Raw genomic sequence first — 19,664 nt, 5'->3', positions numbered from 1 at the left:
CAGTGCATCTTCTTCACCTTGGTTCCCTTTGCCTGTTTCTGGCTAAAATGGCTTTTGCTTTGAGTTGGAACCATGAAATCACCAGCCAGTTCTGTGTGCTTACTGTGCGTTAATTTTTGTCCTTGCTAGGAGATAACGGAAAATCCAGCTAGAGTAGAAACATGCCGAAAAGATGTAGTTACAGGTAAGACAGTCCTATCTTTGAACATACAGCTTAGGGAAGCAAATTTGGAAGCCTTATTGTGAAGATCAGAAATGCGTAATCAAGCCAATCTAACATCCTCTGCAACAGGAAGCTTGTGGACTGGAGAAAGCCACATGTGATACTCTTACAGAGCAAGCTAAGGAAACATGGCCTAGATAAAAAAAGCTATTTTAGGATGTGTGTAAAATCATTAGGTTAACAGTAGCCAGAATTTTATTTTTCAGTAGTTCACTTTCTGCAAGGGAAAGCATATTGTATGGGATTTTGCATAGTTGTTTCAGCTTATTGTTCTTGTTCATGAACTGGGTAATGAAATGGTTATGAAACCTGAAGACAAGATGTGTTTGGGAATAAATGCAGATACACGAAGCTGGGATGGCAATTCAGAAGAATCTTGAATGTTGGAAAGATGGGCTGAAAGAATAGGATGTGATTTAGAAGAATAAGTGAAATGCTTTATATTTAGGTCAAAATAACATAAAAATAAAAGATGGAGAACAACTGTATAAGTTGTCGCTGCTACCCCATTTCCCCACCCTGATCTAGGACAAGCCATGGATTACAAAAGGAGAGTTAACAATGCAGCATTGTTCAGAAAGAAGAGGTGTGTGTACGTATTGGCATGAATAAACAGTGGTATAATCCAGAGGACATGTAGAGTTGAACCTTCTTCTTTGTTCGGTATTGTAAGGTTAAAGTACTGTATCAGTTTTGGCCATTGTACTTCAAGAAAGATGTAGGCACAGTTAATTTGCCTCTGGAGGGTAATGGTAATGACTGGTGATTTAGAAAAGATGGTATGTGCAGAAAGAATGATTGAATTGGCATTTTTGTAACCCAAAGAAAAGATCAAGGGATATTATAAGCCTTTAAGTGTGTGGAAGTTCACTACAAAAAAGAGAACATCTGCCCTTGGTAGATGTGCCTTGCTTACTAATGGCAACATGGACCATTGTCTGTGTGTCCTGCTCTCATTGTTCGCTTTTTGTTTGTGTGTTTTATAAGAGCTATTTCTGTCCAGTGTCTGGACAGCACCGAACAAAGAGCCTGTGGTCTTAGGATCCTTTGAAGAAATTCGTAAATTAGCAAAATCATTAAAATATGGATCTTCATCTAACCAGATAGATATAAAGATAGATATGTCAGTTAAAACTCTTGAGCAGATAGAAGAAAACTTGCTCCCAGATTTGCCAGCTGCTTAGCCAGTGATGGAGTAGTTTCCCCATCTGTAAAAATGGATCATGTTCTCCACTTCTGTGAGGCACTTGAGTTTTACTGAAAAAAAGTGATATAAAAAAAGCTAATGTAACAGAAGCAACACTGACTTTTTTGTGTGTGTGTGTGTGTGTGTGTGTATTGCATGTTACAGTGCAATGTGTAGAGCCTAGTCAGATATATCATAGAAGTCTGTGTTTAACATTCTTGAAGGCTGTGAGTGATTTGCTTTGATAAAGGCAGTTGGGTCTCTTCAGAATTACGTCATGATCTCTTAATATTTAACACTCTCAGAAAGGTAACAATCATGTGATTTATGCTAGATGTCCTGCTGGGTATGTCTTGGATCATCTTGTGAATCTGTATTTTTCTGGCCCTTTGAAACTTCCCTATTTTTTCCAGAGTTGGTAAAAATTGATATTATTTCCGGGAGATCCTTAGCCAGTTCTTTTAAAATTCAGACTGTAAGCTGCTTCTGTGGATATAAAACTGCTTACTATTCCTATTCTATCAGTATGCTTTATCAGTATTTTGGTAATCTATCCTCAAATGGAGAACAAAATTAGGAGTTGAGATGTTTTCCCTTTCTACTTTGATATGAAAAAAAAAAAAAAAAGGGAAACTGCCAAGTATTGTACTTACTTCACCTGCCTCAGTACTGGGGTAATAATTTTGTTTCAGAATAAGCAGTTGACAAACATCTTTTCTATCAATGCCAATCTTAGCTTTCCTTACCATGTATTTCCTCCATACTGTCATGTTATCATAGTGTCAATGTCTTGTTTTTTTCTCACTTGTACATAATTTTTCACCTGGATAAGCAATACATAAAGCTAACAGTTTAAACAGGTAGAGCAGTAAACTTGAATAACTTAGTAGGCTCATATATAATACGGCAAATGCAACACATAAGCTCATAATATATGGCAAATATTACTTGAGTGTAAGCAAGCTCCAATTGCACTAAATTGAAAAAATCTGCTTTCTTGTCTGTTAAGATATTTTGTTTACTTTTCAGCTGCTTAGAATTTCCTTCAGACATTGCTGTATTAACTGGGTAAAGGAAGAGATTTGAAGGAATTCATTCAATATTGCTAAAATTTTAACAGATAACACTTGGAAAGGCTCAGGCTTCGTTTTTCAGGTGTCACTTTTTTTTTTTAGAAGTGAAAAAACATTACTTCTTAAGCATCAGATCTGTGTAAGTTTAATAACACCTTTTTTTTTTACAAAAGCTGTCATTATAAATGCTAATGTTTAACTTGTGGGCGAGAGATGAAAGAATGTAAAAAACCCTACATCTATAAACTAGAATATGTATGGGAAAAATGTAGTCCGACAGAATGATCATCTGGGGAGCTGCTCATGTGAATGTGTGCTGTTGAGGAGGCTGTTTTCTAGCCTTATCAAGAACAATTCATAGTTTGTTGTGCTAAGTGTTCATGATTGGATAGAGGACGACATATATAGAACTCAAAAATAGATAACTGCTTATTTGGGAGGACAGGCAGTCCTCCCACTTAAATCATATCATCTGAAAGGCTAAAAAATTTTGATGACTTGTTCCACCTCTCCGCACTACCCTGCATATGTTGTTTTCCTCACAGGCTCAGTTCCCTGCCTCTTTTAGAAGCAGTCTTTGGCTCCTTCTCCCTTGCATAGGATTTTGGATTTTGAAGTCTTAAATACTGGGAAACTTTCCTCCCCTTCCCCTTCCATCTCGAGCTCTGCCAGAATTGAGTCTGGAACTTATTTGAATCTCTGTTCTTCTTCTAGGACAGCCTTAAGACCTTGTGGATGGAAGACCTCTTTTGCTTCTACATTCATGTCAGAATGGCCTAGGCCAGTCTTGCTCTATGGTTCCTACCACAGGCTCTCTACAGCGATGCATCGGGATTTTGGCGCTAGTGGACCATCCAGATGGCTGTAAACCTGCAGAGGAGGTTAGTACAAAATGTAATCCAGGAATTTTTGGCACTTTGGTCAGGTCTGCCTGCTTTGGATTATCTTAGAGCAAAGGGAGTGCTTAGAGACTGCATGTATGCTACCACTTTGTCATTGCATTGTATTGGGTTTGTGTGGCAAGGTTTTGGTAGTGGGAGGGATACAGGGGTGGCTTCTGTGAGAAGCTGCTTAGAAGCTTCCCCTGTGTCCGACAGAGCCGATGCCAGCCGGCTCCAAGATGGACCCGCTGCTGGCCAAGGTCGAGCCCATCAGCGATGGTGGTAGTGCCTCTGGGAGAACAGATTTAAGAAGGGGAAAAAGTTGCTGTGCAACAGCAACTGCAGCCAGAGAGAGGAGTGAGAACATGTAAGAGAACCAGCCCTGCAGACCCCCAGGTCAGTGCAGGAGGGGAGGAGATGCTCCAGGCGCTGGAGCAGAGATTCCCCTGCAGCCTGGGGGGAAGACCACGGTGAGGCAGGCTGTCCCCCTGCAGCCCAGGGAGGTCCACGGGGGAGCAGATCTCCACCTGCAGCCCGGGGAGGACCCCACGCCGGAGCAGGGGGATGCCTGAAGGAGGCTGTGACCCTGTGGGAAGCCCACGCTGGAGCAGGCTCCTGGCAGGACCTGTGGCCCTGTGGAGAGAGAGGAGCCCACGCTGGAGCAGGTTTTCTGGCAGGACTGGTGACCCCACAGGGGATCCACGCTGGAGCGGTCTGTGCCTGAAGGACTGCAGCCCAGGGAAGGGACCCACGCTGGAGCAGTTTGTGAAGAACTGCAGCCCATGGGAAGGACTCATGTTAGAGGAGTTCCTGCAGGACTGTCTCCCGTGGGAGGGACCCCATGGTGGAGCAGGGGAAGAGTGCAGAGTCCTCCTCCCCCTGAGGAGGAAGGAGCAGCAGAGACAAGATGTGATGAACTGACCCCAACCCCCATTCCCCATCCCCCTGCGCTGCTGTGGAGGGGGTAGGTAGGGAATTCAGGAGCGAAGCTGTGCCTGGGAAGAAGGGAGGGGTGGGGGGAAGGTGTTTTAAGATCTGGTTTTATTTCTCGTTACCTTACTCTGATTTGATTTGCAATAAATTAAACTAATTTCCCTGAGTTGAGTCTGTTTTGCCCCTGACGGTAATTGGTGAGTGATCTCTCCCTGTCCTTATCTCAACCCACATGCCTTTCATTCTATTTTCTCTCTGCTGTCCAGCTGAGGAGGGCACTGATAGAGAGTGGCTTTGGTTGGCACCTGGCATCTAGCCAGGGTCAAACCACCACATACATATTCCATATTTTTCTGTTCTGTTTCATATTCCATATTTTCCTGGTGGACCAGTTCAGTTGTCTGCAGCTGTTAAACAGGTGTCCATAAGAATTCCTTTAGATATTAGCAGAAGCCTAATTTATCTGTTACTGTGGTTTTCTCTGGGTATTGGAAAGTAAAATATCCAAGTGGGTAAAGCACCCCATTTTCAGTTCTCCTAAACTTACCTTTACTCTCAGTATATCATTTTGAAAAGAACGATCTGGGCCAGTGAGCTGGTATTCAGATCAATTTTCCATCCAGCTGAACTAAGCAAGCCTGTGTTTTATTTTCTGTGTTTCTACAGTAAACAGTTCCCTTAAAGCATCCTTGTCAGAGAAGAGATGACTTATTAAACTACCACTGTGCATTCACTGGCTGCCCAACGAGGTGTTTAACAACTAAGTTCTTATCAAGCCTTTTCTCTGTGTGCATCTCCCACTTGCTACTGGTTTTTTTTAAGCTTGATTGGAATAAGATGGAGAACCAACGTGTAACAGGACGGACGAGCAAAGATGTGGTGTGACAAGTCCGTTTCCTTTGGCAGAAAAGAATCACCAGTTCAGTTGTATTTAGTGTGTTAAATGTTGTCCTCCACTTGATATCCTTGGTATTGACATCTTATGCTTGATTTTTTTCTTTCCTGTGAACCTGTTAGCACCTTTCATAGGACTGGTTTCACAGACTGAGTTCTGAAGAACTCATTGGGGCTAACTTTGAAGTTCAGGTTCAGTGGGGTGAAAAGGAAAAAAGCCTTTTTCAGGTCTAAGTGGATGCCTTTCCAGTCAACTTCAAAAGATTGTAATCTGGCACGTACTCTTAAATTCAGTGCTTAAAAAGTATAGCTTGAACAAGCATCAGTTCAGGGGAGAGGGAAAAATATATCCAGAATTGCTACCTAATACTGTTAAATAATAGTAGAGGCTATTCAGAATAAAAAAAATCAGGGTAAAAAAAAAAAAAAAAAGGCAAATTTTTATTTCTGGATTTACTGCTTATGACCTCTCAAGCTGTAGCTCCGCTATTCTTTCTTTCGCTGTAGCCCAGCCACCTCTTCTGTGGTTGTTGACTCTAATGGCGAGTTTAAAGAGGTAACAGATTGGAGTGGAAATAACTGCTGTTGCGGGGAGGGGGATACCTGATTGGTCTGCATTCTTTGATCTGGGTCTGCACCGGGAGACCGATGTGGCTGAAAAAACACAGTTCTTGGTTATTTTTCAGTTGTATCAGTTCCCTGATTGAGTTTCTTCATTGCTGTGTAAATTTTTTGCTGGCAAAGCAGAAGGCTGGCATGTTGGAGTGAGAGAGAAGGTGGAGTAGCAACTACTTATGCAGTAGTGTGTTGGTGAATCTTTAACCATGGTCTAACCATGCGGTATGGCTTCTCGGGCATGCCTACTCCCTCTTGTTGTAGAGGTTCTAGTATTTTCAGAGAAGTTGAAAATATTTCAGAAAAGTTACTGAAAAGTAATTGTAAATGAATTGGAGCACAGAATTTTAAAAGAGGCTTTAAAAAGTGTCTGATTTAATTTAAATTTAAAAAAGTGATTGTATTACTCAACTACTGTGGTCTCCAATTAATGTATAGCTGAATTTGCAAAACAGTTCCATCACATTCCCTTTTTTAATCTTTTTTGACAGATTAACCTTTCTTATGGTGACCTGTTTCTCTCTTGGCTTCTAGTCAGGTATGAATTTTGAATTGTAAAAAAGCTTAAGTTGCTATCAGCTTTATACCTTCAAAAATGATGTGTCAAATTAAATACATTAGCTGGTTTTTACAAAGTACCTGACAACTTCTGGAAAAAATTGGCAAAGTAGTAAGCACCTAAGGACTTGAAGAAACTTAAGTAATTTAGTGAAGTCGAATACATCTGTGGCGTACCTAATATTCTACTGGTTGTTTTCTCTATGCAACTATGCAGAAAATTGTTAGCATCAATCTTATAGGTATCTGGGGAAAAAAAAAGTGAACTCTTTCAAGAAATAATCTTTCTGCCTTAAATTACATATCACACTTCAGATTTCTCTGGACTGCTGCACAGCACAAAAAATAACAAATTCTAAATTTTATTTACTTTTTTCCCTCACTGATGCAATGCAGTCTTGATATGGCTATTTTATTTAAGTTTGCCAAACCTTTTTCATATTAGGATGAAAACTTATAAGTTAAGCCAGATGGAAAACATTTTTTTGGAATCACTAGCTGTAAGAGTATAGTCTTGAAATTTTATATGTGAATCTGCCATTTTTCTTTGAGTATTAAGAAATAAAATCCAGCAACATTTGAAAAGCATTTATTACAGAATGCTGCAAGTGTAGCATTTGTTGTGAAAATTACTTTGTTTAAATACTTTTCATGATCTGAGTGAAAACTAATTTTTTGCAGTTTTATTGATTTTGTTGTTGTTGTTGTTCTAGCATTTTCTTTCCCAAATAAGCTCAGAACATGAGACTTGTTCTTGTTTAAAGAAAGTACAGATTTTTGAAGCTGTTAAAACAGGATTGTTTTCTGTAGAACTCAACTTATTTTTTCCATACTACTGCTTTTGGTCAAATGTGAACTTGAATGTCAGGTTTTTTATTTTTCAGTGAAGTTGAAAGTTGGGAAGAGTGCTCAGTGCTTCTGTTTAACCTTTGGAAATCCAAACTGTGCATCCAATCCTGCACAAATGCTGTGATTACAGTGATTTGATAGGGCTACCCAAGAGCTTCTTTAAATTTATATCCACCTGTTTGATGTAGACCTTTTTCCTTCTTGTTACATTTTCTCTCATTAATAATGGTATACTTTCTATAATGGTATGTCCAGAGTGCAGAAGAAAGTTAATTCTGAAAAACTGTAAACCCAACACGTTCTTTGTCACACTTGTCTTGATTTAAATGCAACATGCTCTTGGTCTCAGTGTTCATACTTTATGTTGTTAAGTTTCAGCAAACCAAGTTTAACTAGTGGATTTTTTTGTTCCCCTTAATTGTTTGGAAGTACTACCCTAGTGAATATGAAGAGGTTTAAAATATTAACTTTAGTATTGGAGATGAATCTGAGAAAAGACTTCAATGTAGCCAGTGCTTAGTTTGTCTGGAAATACTGGCAAATGAAGTCTTGGTTTCTAAATTTTTTTTATAAGGATATCCAATATATATCTGTTCTGGGGCAGGGGAGAAAGGACAAAGCTGTTCACAATTAAATTAATAGACTGGATTTCTTGTCCTTTTTAGTCTTTGGTTGTTGGTTTGTTTGTTTGGGTTTTTTTCTATATAGACTCAGTATTCTGCAATTAAAAGTAATGTTATTCTGCTGGCTGGCCATATATTGTCTTTTTTTTTTTTGTTTGGCATCGAACTTCTGCCAATCTTTCATGACTATTCAGTTGGGCTTTTTGGGTTTTTTTTGTCTGCCAATGTAGCTTTTTCACGTATTTATATTTGTAGGGACTGCTAATGTGTAAACACGGTTTCATTTATTTGCATTAGGACTGGCATATGACCTGGGGGGATCAAACTGAGTTCTCTCCCTTCCAGTTAACGGAATATGGAAGCCCTACCTGCTGATAACTTATAATGAGCTAGGCATATGTGCATGGCCAATTACAATTTCTATACTTGGGTCCATTTTTATAATTGTCTACTTTTACAGTTAGAGAAAGACATTTGGTGGATAGGTGAATACTGTGTGCTTAAGGTTTTTTGAATCGTGGGCAGCTGTATATTTCTTGGACAGGTGGGATCTTAACTTCTCATCCTCCTCCTTCCTCCTCCTTTTGTTATATAGTCTTGATTCCAGCAGCAACAGAAGATCCCTTTTTCATCCTGTCTCTGCTTCACCTGTTATCTCAATTTTTGTTTGTATGGTACCAACCTAGAAGATGTAGATGTAAGAGCAATGGGGGAAGGAGAGTGCATCTGCTTGCACAGAACAGAATTGGGCAGAGCTGCTGGGTGCCTGAGAGTTGAGGATAGTTTACATGCTTGTGTATCAAAGGGGAAAATGCAGTGGAAAGGAAAGGGAGAGTAGGCTTCTGTTGTGAGAATGTGCCAAAATGTGAAACTAGCCTTTGCAGCAGTTCAACATGGACAGTACTGATGCTTCTGTAAATTCTCTTGTACTGTCAGGCATCACAGGTGCTTCAGCTTATAAACCTCTGTAGCTCACCTGAAGTCTGAATTATAGAGTTTAAGCTCTGGTCCTGTGGAAATATCAGTACCAGTGCTGAAGACCAAGATGCCATGGGGACAAAGAAAGTATCCAAGGACTCTAGTCCTGAAGAAGAGCCATTGCTATATGGGGCTGTTTGCAAACTATTCTAGCAACTTCTCCCTTTCAGTTTCTTCTTTCCTTGTCCAGTCTTGCAGATGGTCCCAGGGTCTGAAGGATTTCCAGAACTCTGCTTTAGTATTCTGCCTGTTTAGCTTTTTATCTGACAGTTCTTTTCTTCTTGTTTAGCTATTCAAAGTAGAACTCAAAATACAAACATTGTCTACTTTAGAAGTAGATTTTAAATGGACAAATTTATGGGTCCTTGAAGAAAATCTCATGGTTCTTCTTTTTATACCATGTGTACATTCACATGGATTGACAGTGAAAATAAAGAACTCAAAAGCATAGTATTTCTCAAGCTTTTGTTGTCAGAGATCTTTGGGAAGGCAGAATTGAGAAAAACTAAATCTAAAGCAAGTGAGTCTAAGTAAGAGGGAAAGTAAAGGATGGATATGAAGAATCTTATCCTTGGTGCAATGCTGTGCGTGTTAATTAAGTACAAAACAGTCGTTAGCAGCAGAAGTTACCTGCTGAGCACACAGCTTTATGATGTGAAAACAGACTTCATGTGTGAATGTATGCTTAAGGAGCTATATGGCTTGTCTGTATAAATACTGCCATTTGCTTTCTACGTAGAATTTATATTTGCATATGGATATAGCAAAGGGGCACAAGTTTTGGTGAGTAACACTGCAATAATTTCATGAATGTATCACGAAACTGCACAATGCTAGCTTTTCTTTTTTCTCTATATCTGATCAGGTTTTTCTTTCTGGAGAAAGAGAAACAAGCATGTGTTCTGATTTTTTTTTTTTTTTTTTTGAGGGGGGGGTGCTAGGTTTTTTGGTTGGAGATCTGATGTTTTCTGTATATTTAAAAAAGTGTTTAGCCCTGCAAAACTGCTGAGTTATTTTTGCTTAGAATTTTGGTGTTTCCCTAGATGTGGTGGAGTGTGTGTAGTATTTTTAATTTTTTTTTTAAACCATCTGCAGTGTCACTGTGAAAGGGGTGGGAAGTAGAACTTGTAAAGAATTCAGAGGTTTTGTTAACCATTCTTCATTTTACTTGAAATAATATAACCCACCATGTGTTAAATGATTGTCACCCTTATTTTGTCAAATTATATTTCCTAATTCTTCAAGTCTTTATGTTTATTCACTTATATTATCCAATTCAGCAGTTTTTAACCTGATAACTGCCTGTATTTGATTTTTCAGCAAGTTCTGCTGTTACTCTAGGCAGAATTCAGCCAGCTTCTCTAGGATAAACACCCTATGGCCCTAGCATGTAACATCAATTTTTCTTTACCTGTATTGTTTTCAAAGCTTTTCTTCTAGAACACTTATAATTTCTTAAGTATTTTCCACATATATTGAAGGCAGAGAAAAAAATGTTCTTTGAATGTATTTGGTATTTCAAGTTTCCCTTCTGGATTTTTAATCTGCAATAGAAAGTTTTCAGGATTAGAGGTTTCTGCCGTTATGAACATAAGGATGGCTGAATCTGTTCTCTGTGCGATTTACCCTATGTTTCCAGAAATCTCCTTTATAATCTTTTTCTAATTAGTTGACTCTGCTTTTCTTTAGTTCAAATTCTTGCCCATTAGTGATTCATCCTTAATGATGACTATTTGCCTATGTAATTTTCTGCCGTCTTCAAAAGTGTTTGAAGAATTAATGAACAATTTTATTCCACTCTAGCTTTTGGCTTTGATTCATATCTAAAGAATAATCAGAAGCTTTATGGAGGTTGGATATTATAGAACATTTGAGACTTAGCTTGCAAGATTTAACAATTTCTCCTAACGTATGACAAAGGTTTCAAGGATGTCTTGTAAAAGATTTATTCACTTGATTGTTCGTAGTGTGCTTAGGTCTTTGTCTATGAAAAATGTGTAACTAGCTCGGTGACAGTGAATTCTTCTGACCTCTAAGTAGTCAAAGATTTCTCCTTGCAATCTGTGATTCTTTAATACTAACATCTGAGTTGCTAGTTTTCCTCACTTCTAAATTCTACCTTAATAGCAGAATAGAGAGTAAATTTCAACTCCTTTTGTTTGCGTTCATCGGTGTTTTCAAGAAGAATCTGCTTACTTCCTCAAAATACTTAAAAAGCAAATGCTGCCTGGCATTTGTAAGTGTTGACCTGTGCAAACTGAAGAAAGTATCATCTGCAGAAAATTCTATTGACTATTTGACACATCTGTATGAAGAGTGATCTATTGTTAAGGATAGTATTCATTTTAGTTCAGTCTCAGCTGGTAAAAACTTGAGTTTGCAGTTTGACATTTTAATGTAGAACCTCTAAAAAATTTTGGAAGTAAATTTCATTTTCTGGACTATGCAGAAACATTATAAAGGAAAACATGAGCACTGAGAATATGGAACAGCTTGCTGTGTTTTTACTTCCACGTAGTCTAGTCTAGTGCATATGATTTCTGAAAGATTGCTTGCAATAGTAAATTAATTCTTTTCAGCAGGAATTTTAACTTTAAAAGAAGTCTTGTCAGCTAGCCTGTTCTACTTATAGCTCATCTTGCACCTACCAGATGATTTAAAATAGTCTTTGGAATGTGTGACTTCTTGATTATTAGAAATTCTTGACTGCTTATGTGCATTTGGTCTTAGTGAACATATGCATTGTAAGGCCAAGTGATGCTGCTTTTGGCTAGAAGCCTTCATGCTGTGTTACATCATGTCACAAGCCTGAGTATCTAAAATATGTGGAGGTGTTTAGAGGTTTTTGTTGCAGACAGCAAATAGTATACTAATAGGCTAATCTCCGTGACATTATCCTGTTGTAACATAAATTTGGGGTAGTTCAGCCTTTTATTTCTTACAAGAGCCTTGGAACCAGCATTGAGCTCTGATAGGGAAGCTAAAATTAGTTAGTTTTGAAAAACTGTTTCTTCTGAGTAATGGTGAACTTACAAGGTCTGTGGCTCAGATGACAGAATTGTTTTTCTTGAGGAATTGAAGGTCTTCACCTGGAACACCTGTGCTGGTGTGACCTGGATTTTCCTCTTCCAGTCCTGTAGCGGTGGGGTTGGAAGACCAGCTAGCACAGCTCTTCAGGGATTTATGAAAGATTGGAGTCAGTTTATAGCTCTGGGATGCTGATTGGCAGGAGTGTTGCTGTACTGAAAAAGCTAAGTGCTGGGTCACCAACTGTGAATCTTCCAAAAAGAAAAACCAAAGAAAATCCCGCCTCAGCTTTCTAGGTCTCTGTGAAGGGTAGCAGAATGCTCGAATAGGTCTTACCGATGCATCTTCAGCCATTAATTATTGCACGTTGGGGATTTATGAGCTTGGTGCGTTGCTAGCACTGACATTAAAATCCTCTCTTGCTGCTGTTAATAACAAAAGCTTTTCACTCATGAATAGCTCATTGTCTTCATGCTGCCTGTGATACTTACTGATGAAAGTACTGTCTGTATTCTCTAGCTGGCTGTTACTCTAAGTCAAGCACACTCAGTAGCCCTCCCAGAGTGTATATGTGAAGTAGCTATGGCTTTGAAGGGGAATATTTGCTCTCTGTCAGCATCTGAGGTGTCAGTAGCCCAATTTAAGACTGCAGTTACTTCAGGAAAAGAAATAACTGTCTGTCGGCTTATAAATCTGCTTTCCTAAAAGGATTGCCTGTTCTGTAGCTGTCAGGAGAGGCATATCTGCTGTTCACTGTAAGAAGGAAAAGATTTGAATAATGTGGTTTGAACTTACCTGCCAGTACTGTAATACCCAATAACTTAATGCCTACGCAAAAACTTACTGCTATTGGCTTCAAGGTACTGTATATCTGTGTATTCATTTTGTTATGTGTTGTAATTAAATTGAACTACTGATGTACTCCTAATATTTGAAGCAGTACTGCAAAAAGATGTGTAGGGTTTTTTTTGTATAGGGCTGGCAATATTAAGTAATGTACACTGATTGTTCACTGGGCATAATAGAAGTATATTTTAAATCTCAAAGCAATTGAGAGAATGGAAGTGTCTGAAGGATCCCTGAATAAGTCTGTCTATTTTTAGATAATTTTCATTCAACCTGGAGAGCAGACAGAAAAATGAAATTGTTGCCTCAGTCATTTGAAAGCTACTTTAGTCATGGAATAGGAGTCTAGTGAATCTCAGCTGTTTATATGACAGCAGTAGTCTTTGTACTTTTATTGTATTCTTGGTTTCCAAATTTTAGCTATCCTCTTGAGCTCTTGTAATATTTACAGTGATACTCTGGTAGGGAATATTTTGTCTTCCTCCTGGATCAATTTATTCTTTTTCTTGTATAGCAAAAAATTATTGTAAAAAAGAATGCAAATCCAAAAGCTGTGGATTAAATTGATTTTGAACTTTTATTATTTGGGTCCTCTGAAACCTTGCCCATTGCAGTTTTGTCCTGTAAGCAAGATAGGGCTTTATTAAAGTCAGTCTAAAAAGTATTGGCTATGGCTGGGGAAAAAAAAACCCAACCTTAAGAAAGCCTTTCAAAGACTTTCATTTGAAGAGTTCTGTAAACAATCTTTTATTTTATTCTCAAAAAGAATCTATTGGGAGAATCTGGCATTAGAGGAATCCATGAGTGTGGATATTTGGTTTTGGCTGGTTTTTTTCTTCTGAAAGACCAACTTAAAACCAAAACAAAACAACCCCCCCACACCCCACCCCAAACACTGAGCTGATGTGGAGTTTTATGACAAAGATCTGGAAGCAATTACTTTAGGCCTTTTCATTTGTGTTCATTACTCTTCTATGAATTCCAGGCTGGAAGAGTGGGAGCGGAAAGGACCGCGTGGATCACTGTGTCCAGTCCCTTGCAGTGGTCTCTTATAAATCCGCAGGGCTCTGCTTTGAAACATCTTTGCTAAATATATAGCTCTCCCTGTGCCCTTCTCTTGTGGGATACTGGTGCACCGTGCAATGGTTTCTGGTTTTATATCTAAGGAGAATACTTAAATGATGCATCCAAAAATCTGATTGGCCTTTTTTCCATGACTGGGTGACAGTGGCAGCTCACAGTGTCACCCTTTGCTTTATTGAAACTCTTCAGCTGATAGCAAAGTTACATACTTCAATGCATACTACTGAACATATTTTATTAAATGTCATCTTGATTCTGTTATTCCAGTCCACAAACCCATCTTCCTTCCTACCTTATCACTCGTTCCTTTTTAACGGCAATGGGTCTTGAGATCACCCACCTAGATCTAGCACCAAGATTGCTACAGAAAATAGTTGCTGGCTTATTGAAGGTGCAGTCTCATCAGCCTACTAAGTTTTTTTATAAGGTTTTACAGTCTTTCTTGTAATCATCTTGTTTATCCACTTTATTTTTTGTATTACTCCCGATCTTTCTCACCTTAAGTAACAATTTTCTTTGTGGGAGCTATATTTAAAATGTTTGCAGTAGCTGACAGCAGTAACTTTGAAGTCAGTTATAGATTGAATTAAATTTACTCTGTTCTAATTTCATCAAAATTGTGTTGCTTTTTTTTCAACTTCTGATCTACTTATATCCCTGATCATTCACTCAGTCTGTTCTAGAAACATTTGTGTTTTTTATATACTATATTAATTACTACATTATTGTATACAATGTTAATGCAGTGTTAATATACTTTATTATATTGAACTAACCATACACGTCTGAACAATTTGCTGTCCTTCTGAATATCCTTACATTTATGCCTGTTTCAAGTAGTATGTGTAGTAAATTACCAGACTTTCCTGCTATCACACTTTAAAATTTCACATGGCAATTCTTTCTGGGCCCTACAGAAGGGATTATACAGGCCATCCTGTTTTTACCAGAGTAGGTAATCTCAGATGGTTTTATTTCATCTTGGGTTTGATAATTTCCATGTCCTTGTCCCTGTTGCAATTAATTTTCACATATTTCATTTTTATTAGAGGAAGGTAAACTATATTTCTAGTATAATTAATATTTGGGCCATACTAGTCCATTATTAATCTGCAAATGATCATTTTTATTTGAATAGTACTGATTAGGAAGAGAATCAGGGAGGACTGTGTAGTAGTGGAAACTGCTTGACACTGTTGACCAAATGCTTACTTGATTTCTTGGAAAATCTGGGGGAGATTTGGACTTGATGATCCTTGGTCCCATCCAACTCGAGATAGTCTATGATTCTATGCTGCTTACAAAATCATTTGAGAAACCATTAAGCACTAATTTGCAAAATGATAAACTGTTTTCAGAAGTTAAATCATTATAGTTATGTTTCTGAAAAGCGTAGGTACCAAAATAGCAATGTCTTTTAAATTAATTTTCTTGCAGTAACTGAAAAGAGGTTGGTTTTTAAAGTGTTTCTACTCGGCTTAGAAATGTTATTTACTTGCTATGTATCCGTAGAAGTAATTGGAACTAATCATAAAAGTTTAGAGGTTAAGTAAACACCGCTTAGCTAAGAAGGTCCCTTCCAACCCAAACTATTCTATGATTTTAAATCAGGAGAATCAGAGGTTTAAGTGCACAGTGACTTAGTTCCATGCAGTTATAAACAGTCTGACAAAATTGTGGATGGAGGACATACCTGTTGTTCCGTTTCTGGCATTGCTTTTCTATGTGATGAGCCATATTTTCATCTCGCAAGAGCTTCTACTTTTATAAGCATATTTATGCAGTCTACTTTATCTGTAGGAAAGCCTTTATGGACCAATAACTTCTGCCTTTGTGTATGAAGTTCATCCTTGTTTTTCAAGTGTAGTCAGCTACTCCTATGTTTCTGCTTTATTCTTCAACCCAAGGCCTACCGGTTTTAGAAACATAATTGATCGTTTTTTCAAATGGTCAATTTAAAAAATTGATTTATGAATTGAAAATTCACTTCTGATGAATTAAAAGTGTAGTCTTCCTACACAGAGCAAGAAGAATAGAAATTGATTTTACTGACCTACATTTATCAGATTTTTCTGAAGAGTAGGTTTGCTTTTAATGAATTGTTCTCATACTGCTCAGACTAGTATGATCCGTTTTCTCTCGTCACTTCTTCAGAACTTACTATTGCTGAATTGTACTGAACAGATGACTTGTGAATACTAAAATGTTTCAAAATCCATCAAACCAGTGTAGCCCAATGAAGAGTACTTCTCTTGTGTTAACTTCTGAGCAGAAGAAGAGAGTACTGGTGTCCTTGAGCTCCTGAATATCCTTTTTGCCTGCTGAAAATGTACCAGATGTGTTTTGTGTTTCTGTGAAAAAGACACAGAATACACCTGTTTTCCACAGGTGGTGGGTTGACCCTCTGATTTGAATGGGTTTTCTCCATTTGCTTTTATAGCATTGAAACTAGGTAATGCCTTGTTTGTCCTCAAACTGACCTATTTACTGATGAGCTGATGGTAATGAGCTCTCTGCAAACAAGCACTATAATGGATTTAACAGAGCATGGGCCAATAAAAAGAGAAAAAAAAAAAATACATCAGCACAGTAGCAAAAGTAGTTCTGAAACCCGAGGCTAGTGTCGGCATCACTTCTGTTTTCAAATATAGACATACTCAGCTAGATAGGCCCCATAAATAATTCAGATACATGGAGTTTTAGACAATGCTCATATGACAGTTTGCGTTTGCTTAATTTTTTAGAAGTTTGCTCAAAAATCCATATGTATGCCTAATATGTTACCCTAGAGCATGCCAGTTGTTTCTCCCTCATTACTAAATAGACTGAGAAGTTGAAAATTTTGTGTAGGCCATCAATCTTTCCTTAGATGCTGTTCAGTTAATCACTTTCCATTTGGTTTAAATTGATATTAATAGCTTAGAAATAGCAAATGTTGTGTCAGGATTTTGATGAGCCCTTACTTTGTGCCAGCTTCTGTTCAGTCACATCTGAAAGTTTGAAAAACAAACTTTACATCAGCTTTGTCTGTTTAGGTTTCACATCCAGTGTAGTAGCCTATTTAGTTGAATAATGGCAATGAAGTCCTTTGCCAAGTCTGTTACAAAGTCATATTGAGGACTGATCACTAGTATAAACAAATATGAAGTTGGTCCAAACATAAAAATGGCTAAATAGTCATGTGTTGTACTGAAAAGAGTAAGCATTCTTTCCCGTAGCAACTGTGTTGGTAAAAGAGGTGGTAAAGTGAAACAATGCACTTTATATGAGCAGTAATTTTAAAGATGACCTTTTTCTATAGTGTCAAGTGTATAATGGACTTTGTCAGAGAAGGGGGGGAAGTCACTAGACCTTCAGAAGTAACAAGACTTGAACGTACCCATTTTTTTTCCTCCTTTCACTTTATTCTTGATAAGTTACAGCCTCTGCTTCTACTCTTTCCAGGGTGTGTTTAATACTCCTTTTACTTCCATGGTGTAAAGGTTTTGTTGTCTATTATCCAGTATTCTGAAGGGAGGAAAACTACCTGGTTTTGCAAAAATCTTCAGTTGTACTACATTACTCAGTAGCAAAGGCAATTATTAAACCTATTCATTTGGGGATTATTGCTGTGGTTACCAGACTTGTTTAAAGGTGCAGTTGACTTTCTTTGCTGTAAGGACACACTACTGATTCACGTTAAAGTTGCTATCAGGCTCCAAAGGTTTCTTTCTGCAGAGCAGCTTCCTAGCCTGTTGACACCCAGTCTCTATGGATAATAAAGTTATTCCGTGCTGGGTACAGGACTTAGTATTTGCATTTATTGAACTTCTTGAGGTTTTCAACCTGCCACCCAGGGCCATCCCAGGGAATTGTCTGCCTGCTCCACCCCCCTGTTGGGTGCCACCAGCAACCTTGCTGTGTGCATTTGGTCCCATCCCCTGGTTCTCAGTAAAGATACTAACCAGTATCAGCTCCAGCTTTGACCTCGGGAGGACACCACTGGTAAACGTCTGTCAGCTGGGCTTTGTACTGCTGGTCAAAACCCATAGAGCCTGGTGGTACAGCTAGCAATCCACCCACCCGGTAGCCCACTTCTTCAGGTCGTGTCTGCCTCGGTTCTGACAAAGTACTCTGGAAGACTGTCACGGTCCCTGTTAAAGTCAAGGTAAACAGCAATTACTGCTCTTCCCTTGCCCACCAAACCAGTCCTCTCCTTAAGGCAAGCTGCCAGGTTGGTCAAGTATGATGTGCCCTTGGTGAATCCAGACTGTCTGTTCCCAGTTGCCCTTTTGTGGGTTTTGGGATTTTTTGGTTTGGTTTGGTTTGGGTTTTTTTGTTTGGTTTTTTTGGGGTGTGTGTGGATGTAGGTTCCAGGAGGATTTATTCCATAATCTCTGCAGGGACTGAAGTAAGACTGACTAGCCAGATGGTTCTCCAGATCTTCCTTTTCCTTCTTGATGATAGCTTTTTTTCCTGATCCTGAGGCACCTCTCTGGATCACCATGACCTTTCAGAGATGATAGAGAGTGACCCTACAGTAAAATCTATCTGAAGCAGAGGGATATACACCCTTCAGTCTTGTACGTGTGGAAGGCTTCAGGCTTCTATGTTGCGATGCCATCTAAACCTCTGCCACTTCAGTGTATGGGGATGCTTGGAGACATGAATATCTCTGCTGCCAATAAGAAGAAATAAGCTGTGTTTAGAAGAGGGATGTCGTAGTATTTTCTCTCAAGAAGGGGGGGGCAGGAATCAAATTATGATAATGAAATAGTAAAGGAAAGGTAGTCTTAATGGTACGGGGTTTTTCTGAGGTTTTTGCATAATCATGTTTTATGGCTAAAGTTCTCCTTTCCAATAAATTCTTCAGTTTAGGCTGAAAGCATGTAATGAATCTGTATGTACGTCAATTTTAAAATCCTAGTGTGTTTTTGAAGAGTCTTATTTTCCATTTATTTTATAAGTTAAGAATATATGCAGTTGTGGTTTTAACTAGTAAGCTATTGCCACTGGGAAATACTTTGGGAGTACTTTGTGTTGAAACATGACAGCATTGGTGGGGAACCTGTTGGTAAAAAAAAAAAATAAAAAAAATAATCATACTTTAGTGTAAGCGAACAAGCTCAAAGCTGTTGATTCTGCCCTACCCAATTGTCAGTCATGGAAATAAGCAGTCCTTGTAACCAAATTTGCTTGTAATTTCAGTGGGACAAAAGAGAATTTCAAAGGTTGGCATTCTGAAATTTTGGTGTATACATGTTGAAAAATGTATAAAAGATTACTCTATAATCAAGCATTAAACTATTAAAGTCACTTTAAGCATCAACATTATTAGTTAATACCTTTAGTTTTGAATGGCTAGTAAGTGATCGCAGTGGCTGGTGGGTACTTTCTTCACTTTGCCTGCTGTTTAACTTTACCAGAAGGGATGTTTATTTTTGGTTTGCTGAAAGCAAAGCATATGTTTTTGGGATGGTGGTGTAATGTGCCATTAGACTTCATGTAAAATACAGGCATTTGTAGACTAGCATTCCTAGTGATGGGCCCAGAAAGTCAACGTGTACTACACGGGAGGAGCATGAGGAATATTAGCCATGGGCTTCACACAGCACATACTGATACTCTGCTTCCTGAGATGTTCCTGGTTTTCATTCATTTCACTTGTTCTAATTTCCAGGGGATCCACAGACTTCCTTTTGATTTCATTAGATGTGCCTACCCCCTTCTCCAGTGGCTCAGCAGATGTTTTGGTCACTTGTTTTAGTGTTTCGGGTGATGAATGTTAACATAGTAAAGGACTGGAGTAGTGCTGCTTTAATTGACCCCCTTCCCTTAATCTCACTGGAGTGCATAGAGCATTCATTTTGATACATACAGCATTTGGTGATTAAATTGTTACCTTTAAAATGTAGT

General features: G+C 38.4%; 1 protein-coding gene across 4 annotated transcripts in view; it reads left to right on the top strand.

The window, feature by feature from the left end:
- GALNT1 (polypeptide N-acetylgalactosaminyltransferase 1) overlaps window positions 1-19,664 on the top strand; it is a 109,905-nt gene that overhangs the window by 42,444 nt on the left and 47,797 nt on the right. For 2 of the 4 annotated variants that reach the window (XM_075022712.1, XM_075022710.1), the window contains exon 2: window positions 3,197-3,363. The gene's annotated coding sequence lies outside the window, so the exon portion shown is untranslated. Of the gene's footprint in view, window positions 1-3,196; window positions 3,364-6,296; window positions 6,344-19,664 lie in introns of all 4 variants that reach the window. The other 2 variants (XM_075022711.1, XM_075022713.1) reach the window with 2 other exon arrangements.

The sequence above is a fragment of the Buteo buteo genome, chromosome 3 (assembly GCF_964188355.1).
Source record: "Buteo buteo chromosome 3, bButBut1.hap1.1, whole genome shotgun sequence".
NCBI lineage: Eukaryota > Metazoa > Chordata > Aves > Accipitriformes > Accipitridae > Buteo > Buteo buteo.
The sequence above is the reverse complement of the archived record's forward strand: the minus strand, read 5'-3'. Positions and strand labels throughout refer to the sequence as shown.